This window comes from Mauremys reevesii, linkage group 8 (genome assembly GCF_016161935.1).
Source record: "Mauremys reevesii isolate NIE-2019 linkage group 8, ASM1616193v1, whole genome shotgun sequence".
Taxonomy (NCBI): domain Eukaryota; kingdom Metazoa; phylum Chordata; order Testudines; family Geoemydidae; genus Mauremys; species Mauremys reevesii.
The window spans coordinates 78,941,337-78,965,079 of NC_052630.1; the positions used below are offsets into that span (position 1 = coordinate 78,941,337).

The 23,743-nt window shown below is 40.0% G+C and overlaps 2 long non-coding RNA genes across 2 annotated transcripts; one reads left to right on the top strand and one right to left on the bottom strand.

Annotated features, from left to right (window-relative positions):
• Positions 1–475: 475 nt before the first annotated feature.
• LOC120370651 lies at positions 476–8,169 on the bottom strand. Its single transcript, XR_005583863.1, has 4 exons — positions 7,929–8,169; positions 7,650–7,704; positions 1,360–1,462; positions 476–602 (listed from the first exon to the last, which is right to left on the bottom strand). It is a non-coding gene; the product is annotated as an uncharacterized LOC120370651 (long non-coding RNA).
• A 1,962-nt stretch (positions 8,170–10,131) lies between these two features.
• LOC120370652 lies at positions 10,132–14,367 on the top strand. Its single transcript, XR_005583864.1, has 4 exons — positions 10,132–10,501; positions 12,793–12,888; positions 13,296–13,421; positions 13,576–14,367. It is a non-coding gene; the product is annotated as an uncharacterized LOC120370652 (long non-coding RNA).
• The last annotated feature ends 9,376 nt before the right edge of the window (positions 14,368–23,743 follow it).

Genomic DNA, 23,743 nt, shown 5'->3' on the forward strand with positions numbered 1-23,743 from the left:
TCTTCGGTATTAACTTTATCATCACCAGACTTTTTACAGAAATGCAACCTTTCATCTTTAAAATGCCAACACTTCGTCAATTTTGGCAACCGTACAGCATTGCTAATTATTTGCTCATTATGTGTGGTTAACTGATGAATCATTAATAAATGAATGAATGGCTAATATATTTTTATGGTAATTGGAGATATAACTGATTGCAGACTTCCTTCGGTTCTCAAAACTGCACTGAATGAGCAGTAACTGCTTAATTGTTTACAGATGATATTTATGCCACTGACAAGCTTTTCTCACAGTTGTGGTTTATCACTGGTGACTTATCTTACCAGGACGTGTTCTATACCAATAATCACTAAGTGCAAAGGGCAGTAGGCAGAAGAATGACCAGCACTATTTTATTATGTTTCTATCACCTAATTTGTTTTATAGCTGACAAATAATCATGTACACGATTCATATGGCTTTCCTAGCAATTCCAAGTGTTCACATGAAATCCATGTGCAATGGCATTGGCAGTAACACATTTAGGCCTTGTAAAATAAAATGAAGCCATCTTTTGGAGTGTTCTTCATCAGTGCCAATCTCTGCAGCCAGTAATACAGCTAAAGCAGAAAAATCAGGTTTCAGTGACATTTTATTTTAACTCCACATAGTGTGTTACAGTAAACGATTTATATAACCTCCGTCTGCCAGTGCATAGTTAATGAATTCAGTGATAATTGCTGGGTTTATTTATTTATTTAAAATAATCTCTCCTTCCATAAATCATTCTTAGGATATATAGCTGCAAAATACAGCATTTAAATCTGCTTGGCAATGCAAATCAAAATGAAAAGGTAGCATGATGACTAAACAAGGCGTGTTTAGTTTTATGCACACATCCTGAAGATCAAGTTAAAAATGCAAAGGAGATTACCAATTCTTAATTATAATTATTTAACCAGGTGGGTAGTTTCTCTAATGAACATTTCTATGAAAACAGAATAACTAATGATGGTCTTAAAGAAGTCTTTGTCTTTCCAAGTACTAATGATCACATTTATAAATATGCAGGAAGGCCCCCGTGTACATTGCTAATGATAAGTAATTAAGCACCGGGCATGGAAAGCTATAGAAAAGGGTCATGTTAATGAAAGAGAAAATTAAAAACACAATAAAATAAGTTGTCGGTAAAAGATTAAACTTCTGACTTCCTCAGCTCTTGATATGAAAGAAATTTCTTCCCTCACAGTACAAACCAGGGCTGGTGGTAGGAATCAAAGCAAAATGCTCAATGTATTTTCAGTTGCTTTTAGTTACTTCTGTACTTGGTACTCAATTTTTAAAAAAGTAAAACCACCAGCCATTTAAAACACTCACCTTATTCAGGTCAAATTGCAGTTTCTTACAATGTTTGTAAAAGATCACTACAGCCAAGTTTGTCATTAGCAATAATCTCTTCTGCAGAAGCAGTTCAGAACTTCTGGCAAAAGAAAACAGGGACATATTGAGATTAAAATCTTAATTTTTATCTCTCAATTTATCCATAACGATGCTGTGATTCCATACTCAGAGGAATTGCCACCAAAGAATACTCTCAATTTGAGTCTTTAACAAAAATCCAGCTCAAGGTTAAGTCGTTGGTTTAGAAGTGAATTGAAATCACAGGCTGTTATTGAGCATTAAAGGCAATTTTGAAATGAAAAAGTGGATCTTCTTAGGTAGCACAGAGAGACTTGTGTTTGTCTCTCTCTGAAGCCTTTAAATATGGATAATACTGAAGACACTTTTGGAGAGTCTTAGAAATCTGTGACAGTGAAGATTTTTTTCCAGACATTTCCGAGCCATTATTCTAAAAAGTCTCTTAGATTTCCACATTCCAAAACTCTTCATTGCAGTTAATCCCTATGTGGGGAAAACTAATTATCTGCTGCCATAGTTCAGAGTTCAACAGGATGACAATCTTGGTCTGAGGGAAATAATTTACTCTTTTTTTTTTTTAAACTGAAAGCAAAATTAATTTTTTTTAAATCATATTGAGAAAATAGTAAATCTCAAATGGCAGGAGATACAGAGCAACAGAAATGTAAATGAATGACTTCGTTTTTACATGTAACCCATGAAAAGGCCATGTTTCTTTTGTTACTAAAGTATTGTCATCTCTAAGTCTTCTTGACTGTTTTAAAGGCAATTTAATACCACAGAGTTATAACAACTGAGCACAAGACTTAAATTTGCATTACAAATAATGACAGGCAATTGAACTCTGAGACAGGACAGGCATTAAGTACCTGGCAATACTTGAAGGTGAATCTCCCATCAATAATTCAGCCTGTTCAATTTGTTTAGTGTGGCTATGTTTTACAACTGCCTTATTTTATTGGAAAAATTCAGAACAGTGGCATATTGCATTATACTATGGTTATCCTGACGGCCAGTGGCTGGACACATCATGCTGCTCTACATACTCCTGTCTCTACAATTTACAGAGACAAGGTGAGTAAGGTAACATCTTTTATTGGACTAACTTCTGCAGGTGAGAGAGACACGCTCCTAAGCTACACAGAGCTCTTCTTCAGGTCACCCGCCATGTCTCTCCAATATCCCGGGACTGACACAGCTACACTGTCTACAGCCCAGAGATCACCAGAACTTTTGTTTTGCCTCTAGAGATTTACTGAGCCAATCCCAAATTCCAATGTAACCAATCTATTAATTTCAAAACCACACACTCCCCTCACATTAAGAGCTTGAGCAAAAGTTAGTATTATTTACAATTATTGCCATGTCATTTCTTTAAGGTGAAACCAGTAAATTTTACCTCATCCTAGCCTAACTTTTTTTTTTTTTTTTGGCGGGGGAAGGAGACACCTTAATAGTAAGTTTCCAAACTGGCTTTTAATTACTTTACTGGCTATTTCTACCACCATACATTGGTTCGGTCTCAGAATCTAATATGAAGCACGATAAATAGTACACTGTGTAAGCTTTAACAGGCAATGCAGTGCACATTGACAAGTCAGCTTGGTTTTAGTTTTTATGGGCTATGTAGCCCAGGCTGCCTGTTCAAGCTGTTTCATTTTGTCTGTGACCAAAAATCAAATAACCTGAAATAAAGCCCTGATGGCTAGTCGCTATGGTGCAAGCAAGTAGGCTTGGGCCTGAGACAGAGGAATACATGTTGTTGAGACATGCACACAATATGCTGCCAAACTCCATGGTGAGGTAGGAACTTAAATCCACTCTCAGGATTTGCGTTTGGATTTAAACATTCCATACAAAAGTACGAATACTGGCTCCTTGATCCTCTAATATTTCATGATACCCCTAATGCTGTCACCTCCTTCCCTCCAGCCTGCCACACACACATACACTTCTCTTCTGCCTGTCTGATTTCATAGGACAGTGTCCAAAAAAGAGCACAGTTCAGCCAACCCCTTTTGCAGCTTGATCTTACATTCCGAGTTTGCCATGGCCATCCTACAGGCAGATGGCAAAGAGAAAGCCAGAACTCTTCTATTGAGGGAAATAATGAATTCAGTTGCAGCTGGTGTTTAAAGGGACAGAAGACTAATTTCTGCATTGCTGTTCATAACCACTAAAATATAAAAAAGGGTCAGAAGAGCAAGTTTTGAATTACAGATATCTTCAATTTAATTTTTTTTTTCATTTTTGGGAATACGTATCTGTTACTGACAAGCTCTGAAAACCACCACTCCAAGCTTGTCAGTAAAACCAAATGTTAAATGGAAAATATTTGCCAGGATTTAAAATTAGACCCACACATTACTTACAGATGTTTCCGTGAAAAACACTTGAAACTCAACCACCCCAAGTAATAAACCCCACAATAGTGTGTGTGTGTGTGTGTGATACTCCAAGTTAATTTTTATTGTATAAGTAGCCATACGAAGAAGCCATTGCATATTGCTTAAATTAAATGTGGAGGAATGAAATCAGCAGTATCCCTTTACAGCATATGGTCCAGCAAATCAAATTACAAAGCTTTCCACATCTCATTAACTGCAATGAGTACAGTGAGTTTTCTAATAAGTCACTTCTTTTTCATGTGAGTGGTGAGCAATGACTTATTGTAAGTATTCTCACAGGATGACCCTTGTGCTGAAATTAAGAACTAATCTAAAATGGGAAAGGTCATTTGGTCAAGTCTGATCATAACATTTCCTCATTATTGTTTTACTTGGCATTGAAGCATATGCTTTCCCGGTGCACCAACTGAAAAATGCCTTTGATAATCTCACTGACAGCGAGTAACCCACACACTGCCATTAAATGAGTTTGGGCAGGATTAGTTGACAATAAAGAGTACAATATAAATGTTTTTAGAGAATGAATTTTTCAGCTGTAAAGTTTCATGCAGACATCCTCAGCTAATTTATTTTCGTTTACTATTGAGATGTCAGTCCAAATAATTCTCAAGGTGAAAATGTAAGGTCCCCAGTTAGACTACCTAATCGTCAATCTCAATATTGCAAATGGGAGGGGAGATGCACACACTTTCCACTTGGAAACTCAGCTTCAGTTAGGCTTCATGGGCAAGGGAAAGACAACCTCTGAAAATCTGCACCCTTCTCTGAGACACACACAAAAAATATTTTACAATTGCTCATCATGTGGCTTTCATTTCATATGGATTCCTGACTTAGTGGCAAAGCTGGGACTGAAACTTCAGGAGTTCTTGGTTCCTAGACCTGTTCTCAGATCACTAAGCTGAATCCACTCTCTCTTTCATTGTAAGCTTAAAACTATGTGCTATAGAATACACAGACCATAAAAATACAGCACAGTGCACATTGAGAGAAACATCTGAAGATACTGGATAAAAGAGTAAAGCTCCACCACGCCAGCTGAACCATATGGGTTAGGGGAGAGGAGGAAAGTCAGAATGTTTTTTTTTGTTTGTTTTTTGTTTTTTAAGCAGTTACAAAGTTTCTGGCTAATCTGATGTAGTTGGGCAGGAAATTCTGTAGTTTTTGGAAGCCATTGACACAAATGTGCTGGCATTTGCGCTCTCTAACTCTTCTTGAAATACGAACCAATGTGCTGTACCCAGGACATTCAAAGGGCAAAGTAAAATGGAGGCAGAGGAAAGTTTAAACCAATAAATAGGGACACGTAAAGTCTCTTGTGTTAAAAGAAAAATATTGCAATTTATTCAAAACTTCCTGTGATGCCATAATAGTGCTTGTAGAGCATCAGTGATATGATCATTCAAGCCAGGATATTTCCACATTACCCTTGCAGTAAAATTCTAGATTATTGAAAATGGATCCTCTACATTTGGATTTATTAGTTTAAAAACATTCCTTCACTTTTGTGCAACTGCCACTTAGAAGCTTGAAACCAAGCTATTGTTTAGATCAAGCTGTTATTGTGGGGTTGCTCGTGTTGAGTTACTAGCATTTCTTGTTAGAAAATTTAACAACAAAGCATTGGTTTTGAGAATATATTTATCTGTAAAAAGTGACATGGACTCTGCAGAAAGAGAAGGAAAGAGGCAGACCGAATTTTGAAGATTACACATAGCTCTATCAATGTCGGTGTTTCAACTCTCTGAAAACACTTTGGTCCGTCAGGACTCACAACTGCTGTACATTTCTAAAGCAGAAAGTTGGCCTATGGCCAGGATACAAATCATACAGAAAGGGACAGATTCAAGCAGTGGTCAAAGGCCTGGCTCTGGGCTGAGTTAAGCTTGCTTGAGATATTTATCTGGTGCCCTTGACAAATTCAGATGCTACAGAAGCAAAACGTTATTTTATTTTATTTTTTAAAGGCAATATTTTTAGCCCATGTAGCTGCTGTTGTATTTTTCGGAGGATTGAGTTAAAAAAATTAGGGGACCTCTTAAAAAGTCTAAGCCTCAGGTCAGCCAATCAGGTTCATGCACTCCTCCCTGCCTTAGGGTTCCATGGGAATGTCATAGCTAACAAGTCACAACAGCAGACTCAGAGCCAGACCTGAGCAAAGATATTGTTTTCCAAACACTGAACTCGAACTTGAACTGTTTACCTGTAACAGCCTCTCAGCCTCCCGTTAGCAGAAAATTATATGCATATACTATACTATACTACTACCTATATGCATATACTTTTTGTGTGTCCGCATATATTTACTTTAACATATCTCATGCATGTGTAATATGGACACATACAAAAGTTCCTGGACAATTGTTCTTTTAGGAGTAACAACACACAAATACATAAGATGATTCAACAGTGGACCACGCATTTGATGTATTTGGCATGATGCAAGCTATTAGTATCTGTGGAGTCATCATCTGAATTAGTTCCTGGCTGGCTCATGTTGTTTCTCCAGTTGAACGTTAGTCAAAATGTTCCTATCACCTCAGCAGCAATTTAATATGTGCTATTTTCTCTTAGCAGAAGTAAATGATATTGCAGACTTGTGATTATATGTTATTTGAAGCTGGCAGCGTTAAGGCCCTGTGTGATAATAAAAGGTAATTGTTTATCTTTGAAGGTGGTATCAGTGGCCTTCTTTGCATTACAGGCAATTGAGCTTGCCAACCACAATGTGGTCCCCTAGCATACTGTAACACACATCACAGACACACCCAAATGTACTCTCAACGGGGCATAAGTATCACAAGCATGAGAACCATGCTGGTGCACTGATTCAGAACTGAGTCAGAAGAAAGAGTGTCATCTACTGAATCACCAATACCACCACAGCAAATAGGTTTTCTTTGAGATCGCATACTCAAGCACTAATCCAACTCAGCTAAGGAGAACACAATCCAACATGGTATTTCTTGTGTTTATAGAGCAATAGTTCATTCATTAAGCAAAAGGGAGGAACAAAGCTTCACACATCTAAGTGATTTGAACAGCCAATGCCAAAAGCCGCAGCCCCAAGGTCCCTAATGACAAACTTTTGAAAACAACAAGATATGCCAATAAAATAAAACGTTCTCAAATCAATAATGAATTCCATTATCTAAGAGGCATATTAGAATATGGACAAAGATATACTGGAACATTAGTATCACCCTTGTGACACCATTAACATTTTGTCAGCTCTCATAACCCAGTATTTTAAGGAATTTAAAATTATGCAACCAAAATCCCCCTGGAGATAAGAGGAGAGATGTCAGCATGGATTTTTTTGTTTTGTTTTGTTAAATTCTTCCCTCCTAAACTCCATAAAAATCCATATATTCAATTCTTAAATAGAGGCATATTCGGGTTTTGTGAGGCTTTGGATCCGTTATTCTTCATCTTTTGGGGGGATGAGAGGGGAAATGGCATATTTTCTAGACACACATGCCTGGATATTTAATAATAATATAACCAAGAAATAGTGGCTTCTTGTGAAACAACTGATTTTAACTGAGCACATTTTGGTTGAGCTGCTCTGTTGGACACACTGCCAGATGCAACAAAAACAAGCCCCATTGAAACCAACTGAGGAAGTGTCTCATATTCTGATTAGTAACAGCCTTACAGATTATTTCAGGGGGAAAAAAAGGACATTTATTAAAAACCCAACTGACAGACTATTGCATTAAGGTTCAAATTTAAACCCCCTGAAACGTTAATCCTTACCAAGGAAGAGCCATAAGTGAAAGCAGATCTTCAGCACTGGCCACAGAAGAAGTCACAACAAAACAAGAGGAAGCCACTTACTGTAACTTCTGTCCATGGTCAAAGAATGCAAAGAAACTGTGGCCCAACGGGATGTCTAGAAAAAGAAAAGATTATATTTGGATTGAAATAAACTTTAAGAGATTACACCATGACTCCCACCCACAGGGAGTGGGACGGTATGAGGCTAGAGTGAATGCAAGTCCCGGGTAGCCTCCATTGCTACTCTCCAGAGCACTAGGAAGGAATTTCAGCCCATTATCTCAAGGCCCTTGGAACAGTTTAGCCCTTGTGTGTCTGGCCTGCAAAGTGACACTGAACTCAGCTGACTTGGAACACTGTTGGTTTGTACGTCTTCATCCCATCAGACAGAATTCTTCACAGTGGAACTATCAGAAAACATGGCAAAATGGAGTCTAGGAAACAGGAGAAAGGCAATTCCTTGTGGAGCAGAAAGCATGCTTTCAATATGTTCTGTCCTGCTGCTAAGTTATGGATGAGTAATCTAAACTGGAAAGAAAATAAATGCAAACACATGGCAGTCAAAATGGATTTCACAGAAAGGAAAATATTCTGTTGTAGTCAATATAGGGGACCAGGCATCCTCCCTTGTGTGTGTAGGGCACATTCTATTATTTGTTTTTGTATAATCTTCTGCAGTGTTATGGGGACATATTAATGTTATGTTCTCAATGTACACACAGAGAAGTTAGATAAAAAACAAACTACTCTTGCTGGAAAGTTGCAACCTACACTACTTTAATTTCTCAGAATTCAGAATAACAACACACAAGAACCCCAAACAGACACACAAAACAGGCTGATCCTTAAATCAGAGAGGGTCCAACTCACCCCACCTTACTCTAGGCTGGCTGGCTGCAGACTTAATGCTGGTAGGCAGGGATGGGGTAAGAAACTCATTTTGAAACTGCTCCGATATCTTGGTTTTGAAAAGTTTGTCTTGTATGTTATTGTTCCACCAGGGAGAGAGTGTTAAAAAAAAACCCACACAAAACTAATGAGAAGCAAAGCAGGGAAGAAAAGGAGACAATCAAATGAAACTAGGATAACAACAGGGGGCAGAGGGGAAAACAATCTAATGGAAAAAAACATCCATTCTATCTACAGCATTACATACAAAAAATTATCTAAACAACTGGATTAGGCTGCAAAGTCAAGCAGAAATGCTAGTACTAAGGTTGTCTGTGAAACCTTATTTCAGCTCCCTTGTTAATTACATTATTATATACTTATTTTTCCACAGGATCCCTGCCTCATTCTCTGCAAAGGATGGATGGTGCTCAGGGAATAAATTAGGATTGGGTAATGAATGAGGCTATTGTCAGTAGAATCACTGCCTCATTTGCTCTAGAAGGAGCTTTTGGGGAGTTTGGCCAGTCTCTCTCTACCCCCATCCCAGAGAAGCTGTCTGCTTCCAGTGTTCCCGGTACAGCATGTGCTGCTGCTGCAGTGGCAGTGTAGGCCCCCTATTAGAATATTCACATTCAGTTATTAATTTGTCAGGCTGCTGAAGTTTTCCTGATGAATATGAGCAAGAGAATGGAAATGGTGATTTTCCACGTTTAATATACCTCAGCAAAAGTGAGCAGAATTTCATGGGATGCAGAGTGGGTTCTCCTCTAGCCTGAAGTCTTTTCCCCTGCCAAAATTCAAATATCTTTTTTAAACAATGGTGATGTAAGAGCTGCTCAAAAACAGATTGCAAGAATCTTTTATAGTGAAAAATGTTAGGCAATGTAAATATAGATGTGGCTACCAGCTCCCTTACACAATGAAGTCTAGCCCCTGGGTTCATATTTGTGTGCTATATTCCTTATAAATAGCAGAAGCTCTCCCTTGAGCTCGGAAGACCATTTGTTTTAAAAATGGAATCTTTCATGGACACATGGATTTATATCACAAGAAAAAAAATTCATGAACACTAACAGGTGTTATATACTCCCAAAATAGCTCAAGTCAATGGCAAAGCCTCACTCTCCACAGGGTTTGTCCTATCTTCATCCAACAACTGCTGAGCTAAGTTGCGATTTTACTCACTTCAAGAGAATTCAACTCTACAAGCATCTGCTGCATGCAGTAGGGGCAAAAGGCCAACCAAGGCCCCAATCCTGCAGTCATTTACTTTATATGTATAACTTCAGTCACATGCATAGCAAGTGAAACAGGACTCCTCACATGAGTAAAGATACACACATGCTTAGGCACTTGCAGGATGGGGCATTATTTTTTTTTTAAATATTTGTGGACTCATTTGTAACACTCTTAATCAGGGGAGAAGACAGCATTGGTTCTATGGTGGGATGTTCAACCCACTCAACTCATGATCAAGTTAATATGGGCCAGAAGGGGCCAATGAACCTTATATGCTGAACCTGGAATGGAACCTGGGCTTGATAGGGCCTAATGGCAGATGACACCCAGCTGTGGGAGGAGCTAGGATAGGTATATAAAGCCAGGAAGTGAGAGCAGGAAGAAGGTCTGCAGTCACTCCCTAGAAGGAAAGGGAGTTGGCCATGGACAAGGAGATGATCCAGGGGGATAGTAAGCCCTGGGGTCCTGCCCTGGATTAGGGAGTCTAGAGGAATGAAGTAGCCATGGGGGACCAAAGGAAGCTACAGTAGTAAACCCAGAAACAGGCAGGAGAGAGAGGTGTGGTGGGAAGGAGCCCTGGGAAATAGCAGCGGAGACTGAGAAGACTTAGGTTGCTGGAACTCGAAATAGCAGGTGGACCTGAGTTCTCCTACCAGCCACAGGCAAGTAGCACAGGACCTGGAGTTGGAACAGACAGCATACAGATTGCTTTCCAGGGGGCACTGTTACTCCAGAAGAGGACTACTATATAGCAACCTGACCCAAGGACCAAGTCACAAAGAGTGAGTACCCTGAATATGAGAGAGAGAGAGAGAGATGGGATGCACCAGATGAGGCGAAAGCTAATTCCAAGATGCAGCCACTAGAAGGCGAACCTGTGGTGCGGGGAACCCCCTTCACAGACTCCCATACATATTTTTCTGCAATCTTTTTTTTACAGCACAGTCCCATTTTCAAATTCTGGTCTCGCATTAAATACATACACACACACTTTCAGGCACAGCATTGTAAGAGAATTGCCATTGGTGCTGTTCTGTTAATATGATGCAATACAGCCTGCTCAACTTTTGCATAACAACAATTCAGCAAACATGATTTTAAGCATTCAATTCTACTTGTACAGCTTCTTAAAATTCCCTGCAATATAATTATACTGATGGGAATGTAGAAAGATAATTGCTTTTAGCGGAAAGTTTCTCTTTTGTTTCATGTCATCTGGCTTCCATAAATAGAACAAGAGACCTGGAAGAGCAGAAATACACAGCCATGTGTCTCTAGTTATTTATTTACAAAGATAGACCTTGACAAATGTAATTTGTTCAATAAAATGAAAAGGGTGCATGATAATTCCTTTAGACAAAAGGGCTTGAAAAGGAACGTCATCAGCAGTAGCTCACTCCATCATTGCCAGTGATCAGCTGACTTTGAAGAAGTGGCAGGTGTTCCTCTTTTGGAATGCCACATTGAAATAATATTTAGGAGAGGAAAAAAGAGCGCTAGGAATTGGAGCAATTCTTTATTCAGGCAATAATTATACAAATTAGATCTATGAAAGCCAGAGAATGTCTGTGCCTTGAACCCTGTCTGTGTGCATAGAACAATGGAGAAATTAATAATTAAATCTATTACATATGCTCATAACTCAGCAGAAAAACATACCTCACTAGTTCAAACACTTCTGCATTTTCATTTGAATAAAGCTTTCACACATTTTCCTCATTATATATGTATTATATTTTAAATCGAACAGCTTATTTTGTTGCCTTTATGCTTTGAATTAATAAGGCCACACTTTAATGCACTAATGTTGAATAGCATTAGCGTGCTTTATAGTTATTACTCTGGGGAAAGAATCCTTAGTTTCCCAATGGTTAAATCAATTTACCCCATAAAAAACAGTTACTTACCTTTCTGTAACTGTTGTTCTTCGAGATGTGTTGCACATATCCATTCCACCGTAGGTCTGTGCACGCCTCGTACACAGTTGTTGGAGGACTTTTCCCCTCAACAATGCCCACTTGGGCAGCTCAAGCTTTAGTTTTTAGTGCTGGATAGACTCTATAGAGAGGGGAAGGAGGGCAGGTTGTGAAATGGGTATTTGCAATATACCTCAAGGAACAACAGTTACACAAAAGTAGGTAACCATTTTTTCTTTTTCAAGTGCTTGCATATGTCCATTCCACTGAGGTAACTCACAAGCAGACAAACATGGAAGTGGGCTCAGATTATACCTGAACAATGATTGTAGGACAACTTGTTCAAAATTGGCATTGTCCCCGGACTGATGGGATATGGCATAATGAGAAGCGAAAGTGTGGACTGATGATCAGGACACTGTGTTACAAATGGGTCTTGGTGCCAAGAAAGTTGCTAAAAGGTGCTTGTACTCTAGTAGAATGTGCCACTACTCTAGCTGGTTGGGTTATATTAGCCAATTGACAGCATAAATGCATGCACAGAGAGATCCAGGATGACATTCTCTGAGTGGAAACGGGTTGACGCTTGGCTTTGTCCACAACCACAATCAACAACTGCATGGAGGATCTAAAGAACTTTGTACGATCCAGGTAGAAAGCTAAAGCTCTTCTCAGAGCCAACAAATTACGTCTCACCTCATCTCTACGTGTATGTGATTTCGAGAAGAGAGTCAGCAAATAGATTGCCTGGTTAACATAAAATTAGATACTACCTTCATGAGAAATTTTGAGTGAGAGTAGATATAAACTTTATTCTTATGGAAAGCGGGTTCGGGAGGCTCTGACACTAGAGCTCTCAACTCACCCACCGTCGTGGCTGAGGTAATGGCAACTAAAAATGCTACCTTCACAGAGAGCTGGAGCAAAGAGCAAGTTGCAAGGGGTTCAAATGGCAGTCCAATCAACTTTGCTAGGACCACATTCAGGTCCTAAGGATGGATAAGGTCTTGCACGTGTATTTACAATCTAACCAAGTCCTTTAGGAATCTGGTAACGATGAGGTTGGAGAAGAGAGATCTACTATCCACCCAGAAACTGGCTGTGATAGTTGCCAGATGAACTCTTATAGAGCTAATGGCCAAACTCTGATGTTTTAGGTATAGAAGATAGTCCAATATGAGGTTCAGGGATGCATGCCCTCGAGATAAGCCTTTCTGATGGGACCAAATGGAGAAGTCTTTCCATTTAGCCAGGTAAGTGTCCCTAGTTGAGTGTTTTCTACTATACAGAAGCACTTTCTGAACCTCCTTAAAACAGGATCTCTAAAGGAGTTAACTACAAAGCATCCACACTGGCAGGTGGAGGGCTTGCAGGTTGGGATGGAGCAAGCAGGCAAGCTCATGCGAACTCACATCTGGATCCACAGGGAGAGAGTGAAGGCTTGATTGACAAGATCAGTAGAACAAGTAACAGTGTTGTTGGGGCTACAAGTATAAAACAAGCATGGTCTGATTTGACTTTGAACAATACTCTGGGCACAAGGCATACTGAAGGGGATCCCTTCCAAGATAGCAGAAAAGCATCTGTCAGTGAGCCTGGGCTGAGAATTCCCTGAGACCAAAACTGATGGCATTTTCTTTTTGGGCTTTGTTGCAAGCAGGTCCACTTGGGGAGGTCCCCCAGAGCTGGAAAATGGATCTGGCAATGTCTGGTCATAAAAACAGTCATGGTGATTGGAGAAGGTCCTGCTCAGTCAATCCACCAATGTGTTCTGCTTCCCTAGAAGGTAACCCTCCCTGAGATGAATTGAATTGGTTATGCAAAAGTCCTAGAGCCAAATTGCCTCCTGGCATAATTGGATTGGCCACACTCCTCTGTTTATGTAAAACAGTTTCTGAGTTGTCTCCTAGAATTAACAAGTTCTTTCCTACTACTTACAGGAGGAAAACTGAACAGGCTAATCACAAAGCTCTTGACTCCCTGACATTTATGAGCCATTCATGAAACAACCAGAAACCTTGAGTCTGCAGGGACCGCATATGAGTCCCCCAACCTAGGGCTGAAGTGTCTGTGACTAGAGTGAGGATAGGTAGCAGGAGGATAAAGGGCACCCCCCCGTCCAGACTTCATAGATGTGCTGCCGCCACCACCATGCACTTTGTGAAAACCTGAGGAAAAGTTGAGAGACTGAATGGGAGCACCATGAACTAATAATGGGACCCATTTGCCACAAATCTGAGAAACTTCATATTGCGACATGGAAGTAAGCATCCTTTATGTCTCGACCAATGCATCAAAATGTCTGTTTGGATGAAGTGGCTGGATGGGAGGAGCTCACTGATGCTGAAAAGAAGGGCAGTGGATGTTGTCTCCCATAACTACTTTCTCTTCAATGGATATTGAGACCAGCAAGCAAAATCCTGGTGTCTTTATGGCAGCTGAGGATGGAGCTATTTCCTCTTTGATGCCAGAGTATAGATTCCAAGATATTTTAATGTCTCCCTGGAATCTTTTAGGCTATGGACCCTATCATCTGTCTTATCCAAAAAAACAAAAAGGGACCTTCAAAAGGCAAGTCCTGGACTTCTGGGAGAGCCCAGATGACTAACTACAAACATCTTCTCATAGAAATGGTTGATGCCCTGGTTAAAGCCACCACATCTGTGCCATCTAAACTGTTCTGGAGAGCAGTCCTGGTAACTAACTTGCCCTCCACCACCGTTACTGCCAAATCCTGCCTAAGTTCTCTGGTAACTTGTCTTTAAGTTTTATAATGTTTTCCCAGAGGGCGAAGTCATAGCAGCTCAGGAGTGCCTGTTGGTTTGCAAACCTTAGTGGCAGACTTGCTGTAGAATAAAATTTGCATCCAAAAAAGTCCAGCCTCTTTGTCTTTTGGTGTTGATGCTTAGTGTCCTTCTCTCTCCCGTTCACTAATAGCCACCACTACCAAGGAATCTGGGGAAGAGTGAGAGTATAAATGCTCAACCTAATGATATTTTCCAGGCAAGAAATAATTTACCCTTAGAAATACAGATTGTTCCATTAGTCCTAATAAAGAATCATTTTCCTTTGGCCTTCTGGTAGAGTGGCAGAGACTTGTGGGACTGCCATGCAGGAAACATAGGTTCAGAATGGGAGCTGGAGCCTGTGGGTGTCTCAAGGGGGCTAGTGACTGAAGGAATTGGCCATATGCAAAGGTTATAGAGGTGACCAAGTACCATCTCTGGCACAGCTGGAAAAAAAGATTTGCTGCAGGGCCTGAAGCATTTGGTGGGGGCAGAGGAGGCCCACTAGGAGAGATTTCTGATTTTAAAATTACAGAGAGCTGCTCCCAACTCCTACCTTCTAGATGAAGCCTGATTTCAGGCTCCTGCAATCTGCAGCTGACGCAGGCCCTCCAAAGAGTGCCAAGTCAACTAGTGCTAATTGCACTGCAGATTTTAGCATAATTAGTTGTTCTCAAAGTGATTTAACCAGATTGAAGCCTCTACTTCCATTTTGTTTTGGGATTGTAAGCAGTGAGCATATTTGATTACATTGACTTCAGGAGTCAAATCAAAGGGTGACAATGGCTTATTCAGAGACCTGGGGAAAGTGCATTCAACTCTGACTGCCATGAAAACAAACAGAGATGGCAAGTAAATGAGCAGTAGGGAATTAACGAAGAGTGACTGCTATTGCAAAGCCACTGTGGACATAACTGCCCTTCCCTGCCTTTTATAATAGCTCAATTAATCTCTAAAGCTTTGATCCTGGAATCTGACCCTCATGACTGGACCTGTTTGGCTATACAGAGCACCACTGGCTTTAGTGGCAGTACCAGTACCTGAATTCAGTTTTCTTAAAGAATGCAGAGTTAGTGAAAGGTGCCTGGTTGACAACCCTGGAAAGCAAAGTCTGCCTGTTGTCACCAACCAGGTGCAGCATAAGCCATTACAGTTCAAGTTCCCCCACCTGTCATCTGGAAAACTCCAAGGAGAAAAGAACTCTACTTTCTGGAATGCCAATGGACAGAAATGCTAACAAACCCTTATATCATTCATATAAATTGTGAAAATTTCAGTCCCCTTGAATAGCTATTCAGGATGGCTATTGCCACCCCATCAGCTGAAATGTAATATACATTTGGCATTGTGGCATCCCTTTCCTTGGTATTTCAGCAGAAAAGAAATGTTATTCTGTCTCAGTTATCTAAGCAGAAAGGGCATTATCATCCCTTCATACTATATGAGAGCTCCCTAAAGGGGCAATATGGGGCTAAGCAATATGCCGAAAAGGTTTGGGAAAATAAACAATGTCAGTTTGCCCCTTTAAATACTATCATGACAAATTTTCAAGGCATTTAGTGAGAAAATGCAGCTCTTTAAATGCCTAACTAATCAATATAGAGAACCAAGTGTGCAATCTGTTTTGTGAGAAAAGGCAACCTTTTCAGGTTAATTCTTCACTCTCAGAGACAACACCAGAGTCATTATATAACTTAAAACAGCCCTTTTAAAATATAAAAATAATTAGGTCCCATTTAGCACTAAGAGACCCTCTGAAACAGGCCACCAGAAGCAGACAACCCGATAAACACCCAGGGGAATGAGCCTGAAAAGAAAGAAAGAAAAAAGAAAGAAAGAAAGACCTATGCCTGTAATTAAAAAAAAAAAAAAAAGAAAGAAAGAAAGGACACAATGCTATTGCATTCATCCAGAGTTAATAGCAATTCTAGCAATTCTGTGAATATGAAACACACCACCTTTCAGTTGCAGGAAAGCTGTTCGTTTTATGTGAAATTAAGCTGGAATGAGGTTAGCAGCAAGAATCCTGACCCTTTGTAAAAGGCAAACTTGACAGCAAAACACAAGTATTCCATTAAACCCAGGGAGATGGCATCACGTGCTAGTGAAGCCTTTCAAAGTGCCAACATGCCTTCCTTCTTTGAGGTGTATATTCCTTTTGCACCACCTAGTGACTGAAATGCTACATTATCCACATTCTTTGTGGCTTACTGTAGAAGCATCAAATTCACAATGGGACTTTTTTCTGGCTAACAAACATTTAAACTCAAAATTAGGTTGTTTCTTGCTTAATATTTAGGTATGCTTAAAAAAATAAAGTGTAGACAGTAGTTGAGGCAGAGGCAACAGACAGGGTAAAGCTATGAATTTGTCACTGCTTATCTATGACGGTCCCTAGTTGTGCAGCTAGATAATTGCCTCCTGATAATAGTTCAGAGCTTGATAATGACTGAAGTTAGGCAGCTAACAGTTTATCTGTGTCTAGGTGCAGGTCTGTGCAACTTTAGATTAAAGAGCAGGCACTTTGGCAATAGCTATAGTGATAAAATGTGCAGATGATCTTCCTGATTACTGGTCATGTTACAGCATAACTGCCATTTCCTAATAAGGAGGTAGATCAGAAGTGCAGCTGGACCCAAGAAGTGACTGGGCCTAGTGCAAAGGTTTATTTTCATATGGTACATTACATAGTATGCAGTCTAGCAGTCACATAGGTCTCTTCACATCCAGGGACCCTCTGCCCCACTGCCAAACAGCTGAGAGCTCCAGTTAAGAAGTGTTGATTGACCATCATGCTGTCAGAGCCCTGCAGCCCCTCCTCCATCCTCTGTTTCTTTCCAATCCAGCTATGTTCTGACAATACTGTTAGGAAGGGGCTGTTTAGAGATTTTATTCCTATTGTCTCCTATCCTCAATTTGTTTGTGTTGTGCTCCCTCTGCTGGCTGGCATATATGCCCAGATACCTCTGTCCTCATTAGGCAGCCAACTTCTAGGGCTGAAGGTTCCAGAGCTCACGAGGTGACAGGGAGAACACCTAGATAAAGCGTAGGGCCAGCTCTGGTGGCTTAACGCATGGCCTTCCTTTGCAAGGACTATTTCAGCTCTCCCACAAGCAAGCAATTGCTGGGACATATCAGTCAAGAAGAAAAACAGAAGCCCTCTATTTTAGTGTTTTCATTTCAGTGTGTGATGCAAGCCCTGTGTTAGTGTCTTATATTGCAGCACTGCTAACTGCCACATTGTTGCATACCTTGCATAACCCCATCTTCTAACATGTAACCTTACAGTCTATATAACGTCCACCTTGCACCTTCCGTAAGTACTGCTTTAAACCACTAAATAAGGACCCAATGTAATCGACTTTCTGTGCTGTCTGTTGCATACAGTAGGTACTAGAGTGTGTTAAGGAGAAAGAAGCAGCTCGTTAAGGCAACCTGCAAGTACTATGAAAAATCAAATATGATGTACTAAATGTCCCAAATGAAAAGGGGCATTAAACATATTAGGAATTTAAACCCAGGTTTGTATGGTCTTGTGGGTAAGGCACTAGGACTAAGGCTTTGGCACAGACTTCCTATATGACCTTGGGCAATTCACTTGATTTCCCTGTGCCTCAGTTTCCTATTGTACAATGAGGATACTACTACTTGCCCTGCCTCACAAGGGTGTTGTGAAGATTAATTAATGTTTCTGAGGCACTTAGAAGATGAGGGCCATACATTGCTGTCCCACCCACCACCAAAGAGCAGTGGAGCCTTCAAAGGTTGCCGCTGAAGAAGGATAAGTGCCATTAAACAAACATCACTGCACCACAGTTAGAAAACCTTTTTAAAATGCCTTCTTAAGTTCTGTCCCAAAAAGACACCTGGGGAGTGCAGGCACCAGCAGAGAGTACATGCTGGGGTGAAACACAAAGCAGGAAGAAATTAATAATCAGCTATATTTAGCGTTGTCTTATACAGGCCCTTGCATCCATGGCTCTCAAAGCATTTTCCAAAACATTAATGCATTAAGCCTCACAAAAAAATGAGTTAGGGAAATATTAATTGCATTTTGCAGATTGGGAAACTGAAGCACAGAGCATTTAATATGACTTATCTCCAGTCACACAGGAAGTCTGTAATAGAGCTGGCCGCAAAACTCGGATCTCATCACTTCTAGTCCTGAACTTCAGCCACAATTCCATCCTCCCTAAGCCTATGCTCAGAAATGCATCTGCACGTCAGGACCTGTGAAAAGGAAGAAATGTGAGAGATCTGAATTCTCAGTGTGCTGAATTGCCCCTCTTTGTTGATTTGTGACATTTCTTATACTGAGATGGTTGGATTGTCCTTAAAGGTGAACTGCAAATGCACAAAACCAAGAGTTTCAACCTTAATATTACATTTCTTTGCCTTTTATAGTTTTTGTCATGAGTTTAGCATTATTTAAACCTAGCACATGTCTAGGAATTTCCTTGGTTTAATAAGTCACAATAAAAGTTTTTAAAAGCCACAAGCTTTCCTGTCAGGTTATAAAACCTAAAACTTATAAAATATACCTAAAAGATCAGTCTGAATTTTCTAAGCCAATACAAGGATTTTTTTAAATAAAAAAAGTGAAATATCTTCTTCCTCTTCCATTTTAGTCACTTGTGATGTATAGGCAAACAGAATCTGTTTATTAATCTAATTCATTAGAAGTAGGAACAAAAATAAACCCAAACTCTAGGGAAGAAAGGCAGGGAAGGAGTGTGGATCCATCCTAAATACTTGCTTTGGAAAACAGTTACAGGCAAGTGATTTACCACTTCTTCAAAGTTCAGTACATTAGCATAGATCCCTACTGTAGGACATTTAGCACTTAGAGCAATCACATACCAAAGACATTCATCGGCTCCATACAAGGATGAACGGAAAATGCAGAACAACAGGATGTTGCTGTACAAGCAAAGAGTGAAACACCAAGAAGATTGCTTGACAGCTGTGCACGTCTCATGAATGGTTCAGATGTAATACACCGTGTACAGGAAGGGCACTCCACTCCTATATAAAAGAAAAAGCTTCTTTTGAAAAAACACCAAGCAGCTAGACATTGAGAAACCCGGGTTCAAACAAAGTTTTATGAGGAGAGTTAGAGTGCACTCAGCCTGTAAAATAGACTAACAATGATGACAGGCCATAGCTTGATGTGGAGTCTAGGCAATATCATCTCATAATAGTATATAATGATCCACTGCAGTTTTTATGAGATGGTTACCATTGCCAACAAGTGATTGAATGGCTTTTCATATGGCCATCAAGTGATGAATCTTGCTAGAGAATAGAAAGGAGAAAGGCAGTTAGAGGGCCATTTATTTTGACGTTTCTTTGACCCACGCCAATTTAACTGTGCGTGTCAAAAGAAAACGCAATGCATGGCTTTTGTCCATTTCAGATAAAAATCAAATGGATCTTTTCAGATCAGTCTTATCAAGTAGGCTCTTCCTCCAACATAAGCATGCAGAGAAGGGGGGAAATACAGGGTTTGTAGGTAAGGCGTTTGCCTAATTAGAGTGGACATGTAATACAAGCCTGCCCTTCTAAAACATGGTGCAGAGTCGATCCGTCTGATTTTTTTAGTTCACTCATACTGCTACCCAGCCACAGGGCACCATAATAAGAGTTTAATGAGGGCCGGATTACATGACATTATGGGCTTTTCAATAGGTGGCTTTAGGTGCAACAAGCTCTTGCTACACCAGACTACTAGCAAATGCGTGGAATCATTTCCCCAGTTATTAATGAACATATAATCTATAAATAACAAGCAAAATGATCACCCAAGAAAATGTACTCAGGTTTGCATATAGAAGAATTTGAGTTTCAGTACAAGGTATTATCTCAACCACCTTGTCTCTCATACTCTGGGAACAACATAGCTCCAACAACACTGCAATAAGATAAGTAAACCAATTTACTACACTTGCTCAGACATGACAGTCTCCTGATGTCACAAGTATAAATGTTGTGAGCAAAAACAGTTACACAAGATACATTGGGGGGAAAACAACATTCCCTTGGGTATTTTATTTTGGTTCCCAATACAAAAATCTTAAACAAAGAGCATCTTTTCCCATTGCTAAGGTTGTGCTAGCCTTCTATTGTATGATCAGTTTCACCCTGTCCTCTTAACACCCTCAAAACTAAACCAGTGTGCCATTCACAGAGCCCTAGAGCAAGCACTGTTACATAGAAATTCCATGAAATGAATTAAATAAGAGTGAAATGTATAATACTATGCCAGAACAGACTCTCTCTGTGTGAGAGGGGATTAGGGATAGTAAGACAATTTGACAAAAGGAAGAACCTTTGATATTTAAACCTGTTATTTAGGGGATTTTTGGAAAGTCAGACCCAAGATCATCTTGGCCAACTGTCAGGGTTCCCTCCCCACTCTGAACTCTGGGGTACAGATGTGGGGACCCACATGAAAGACCCCCTAAGATTATTTCTACCAGGTTAGGTTAAAAACTTCCCCAAGGCACAAATTCTTTCCTTGTCCTTGGATGGTATTGCTGCCATCACCACGTGATTTAGACAAAAATTCAGGAAAAGAGTCACTTGGAATCCCTATTTCCCTAAAATATTCCCCCAAGCTCCTTCACCTCCTTTCCAGGGGAGGCTTGAGAATAATATACTAACCAACTGGTTACAATGTGAGCACAGACCAAACCCCTTGGTTTTTAGGACACTGAAAATCAATCAGGTTCTTAAAAGAAGAATTTTATTTATTAAAAAAAAGTAAGAGAATCACACCTGCAAAAATCAATCAGGATAGACGGTAACTTTACAGGGTAAAAAATATTTAAAACACAGATGATTCCCCTCTAGGCTCAGCTTCAAAGTTACAAAAATGGGAATAAAACTCTCTCTTAGCATAGGGAAAATTCAACAAGCTAAAACAAAAGATAATCTAACACATTTCCTTGCCCTTACTTACAATTTTTGTAATCTTAGATGCTCATTTCAGGTATGTTTTCAGATGTTTTTTCTGCCTGGTCTCTCTCTCTCCGTCCAGAGAGGGAACAAAAAAGAGAGCACAAACAAAACCTCCCCTCCCAGATTTGAAAGTATCTTCTTTCCTTATTTGTCCTTTTGGTCAGGTGCCAACCAGGTTAGCTGAGCTTCTTAACCCTTTTACAGGTAAAGTGATTCAGTACCTCTTGCCAGGTGGGATTTTATGTTATTGCATAGATAAAAAGTTACCCTTTCCTTTATATTTTATGACACCAACACAAATACAAGTCTGGTTAATTCTGCCATCCACAATGAGGATTTCTGCCTTTGATATTTTGCAGCGATATTTAAGACAATTTGGGGAAATCTCTGAGGCTCAACATATCTTATGCATGAACTGTGATTTCTATGGTCTCATTGTATAACAATGCCTGTGGGTGCTGCCTGTGGCTATTGTCATCCAGAAGTTCTGGCAGGTTAGAACAGTAGATAAGAAAAGGTGCAGTTAGAACCATGAGCAGCTGGAAGGAGGCAGGAGCGGCTGACCCAGAACAGGGGACCCACTTTGGTAAACTGAAGCTAAGCTAAACTCCTCAAAGAACATTATTATTTAAAACCCTACAATGCTTGGAAATGCCACATTAAGGTAAAAATGACCAAAAATGCACATACAATCCAAAATCTGGCACTATTTGGCTGGCCACCACTGGAATACCCTGTCCTATTTACCTGAGGAGGCAGGATCCCTTCTCCAGCATATCAGAGCCACTCCCTAGCTGCTGTGTTTCTGATGGACATCAGAGCAAGTCTCCCTTCTAAAAAACAAATCACTTATTTAGGCACCTAAATATGGATTTAGCACCATAACTTTAGACACCGATTTGTGAACATTTGACCTTTTCATTTGTTTTCTTGCTAAGAATGGCACATTTGGCTGCTTTAAATGCATAATGAAAATTCTGGTTACTGCAAATTGGAGGGGACCCCTAGGATTGAGAAAAGAATTTGATGGTACCAGCCTAAGGGTGGGCCTGTGACTTTTGTAAGGTGTGCAGGAGGGAAACTCTCTCTGACGCCCCTTAGGAATTGCACAGGTTGGGAGGGATGTTCTAGAGGGGCTCCCACCTGTAGGGCTCCTAAAGTGCCTAGCACAGGGTGTCTGGGTAAATGGGCCCAGATTATGGAATTTACATGACTTGTTTGAAGTTTTTGGAAGCCAGGAAAATTTTAAAGTCCTAGAAAAAGAAGCCCCTTTTTTTCTTTACTCATCTTTCTTTTCATAAAATCCCAGAGAAACCCATAGAAAAGACAATGTTCAATTTGCATGCTGAAGTACCAAAATACTGAAGTTACAGCTGTGCGTGGAATGTTAACTCTGCCTCCATGTGCAAATGCATTATTATAGAGCTCTTAATTTACATGATTACATATCATACAGAGTATAGTACCATACAAGTCCAGGGTGTGGGAATAAGATTCATACTGTCAATGTTAGAGGTGCACACAGGGCACAAGCATACCGTTGCTTCATTTTTTTGCTGAAAAGTGGGCAGGAATACAGGGAGCAGAGTTAGGGTTCATTTTGAGAAATCTTAGTCCAGCATCTTTATATTTTCCATATTTTAAAGGTTTTACCCTTTTTCTTGGCTTTCCACTTTTTTTTTTAATTTAAGAGACTAAAATATTCAAAGTCCCCCTCTTCATTATGTATTCACGGCTTTCATGTTTCTTGGCTGGGGTATTAGCAGACACACTTTTCTTAATACAATGTGACTTTTTTCTAAATTTTTTCCATTTCTTCCAATGGGTAGCATATTTTGCCACGTGGCTATCTTCAGCATTCACTATAGACGGCTCTGAAAAATGTTGTCCTTGCTGGCTCCAATACAGTTGTTTAAGAATGTCATATTGCCTTCCACTGCTTGCACTTTCTCAGGGTTTTTATATGGATATGGCAAACAAATAACTGTAATCATGGCAATTTTTTCCACCCCACAAAACCACAGAAGCAAGAATCAGATTTGGAAAAATTAGTGCAGTAAACCCTGCAGTCTAATTCCCTAATGCTAGTTGCTCACACATCTGTTGTAGCCTGACCCTTTTCCAAAGGGAGGGTCAAATTTGCTGGTTCCAACTTTCAGAAACTTGCTGCTCACTGCATTTTTATTCCCAGCCTAATTAGAGGTTTTGTGATTCAACCTGAAGCCCTAGGGAGCATATACAGTACCCAGATATGATTCCAGGAAGCTACAAATAAAAAAAAAAAATCCAGGGCATTAACCTTTTCATCATCAAAGAACATGGAGTTTGTGTCACCTACATCTTGCAGTGTTCCACAGGAACT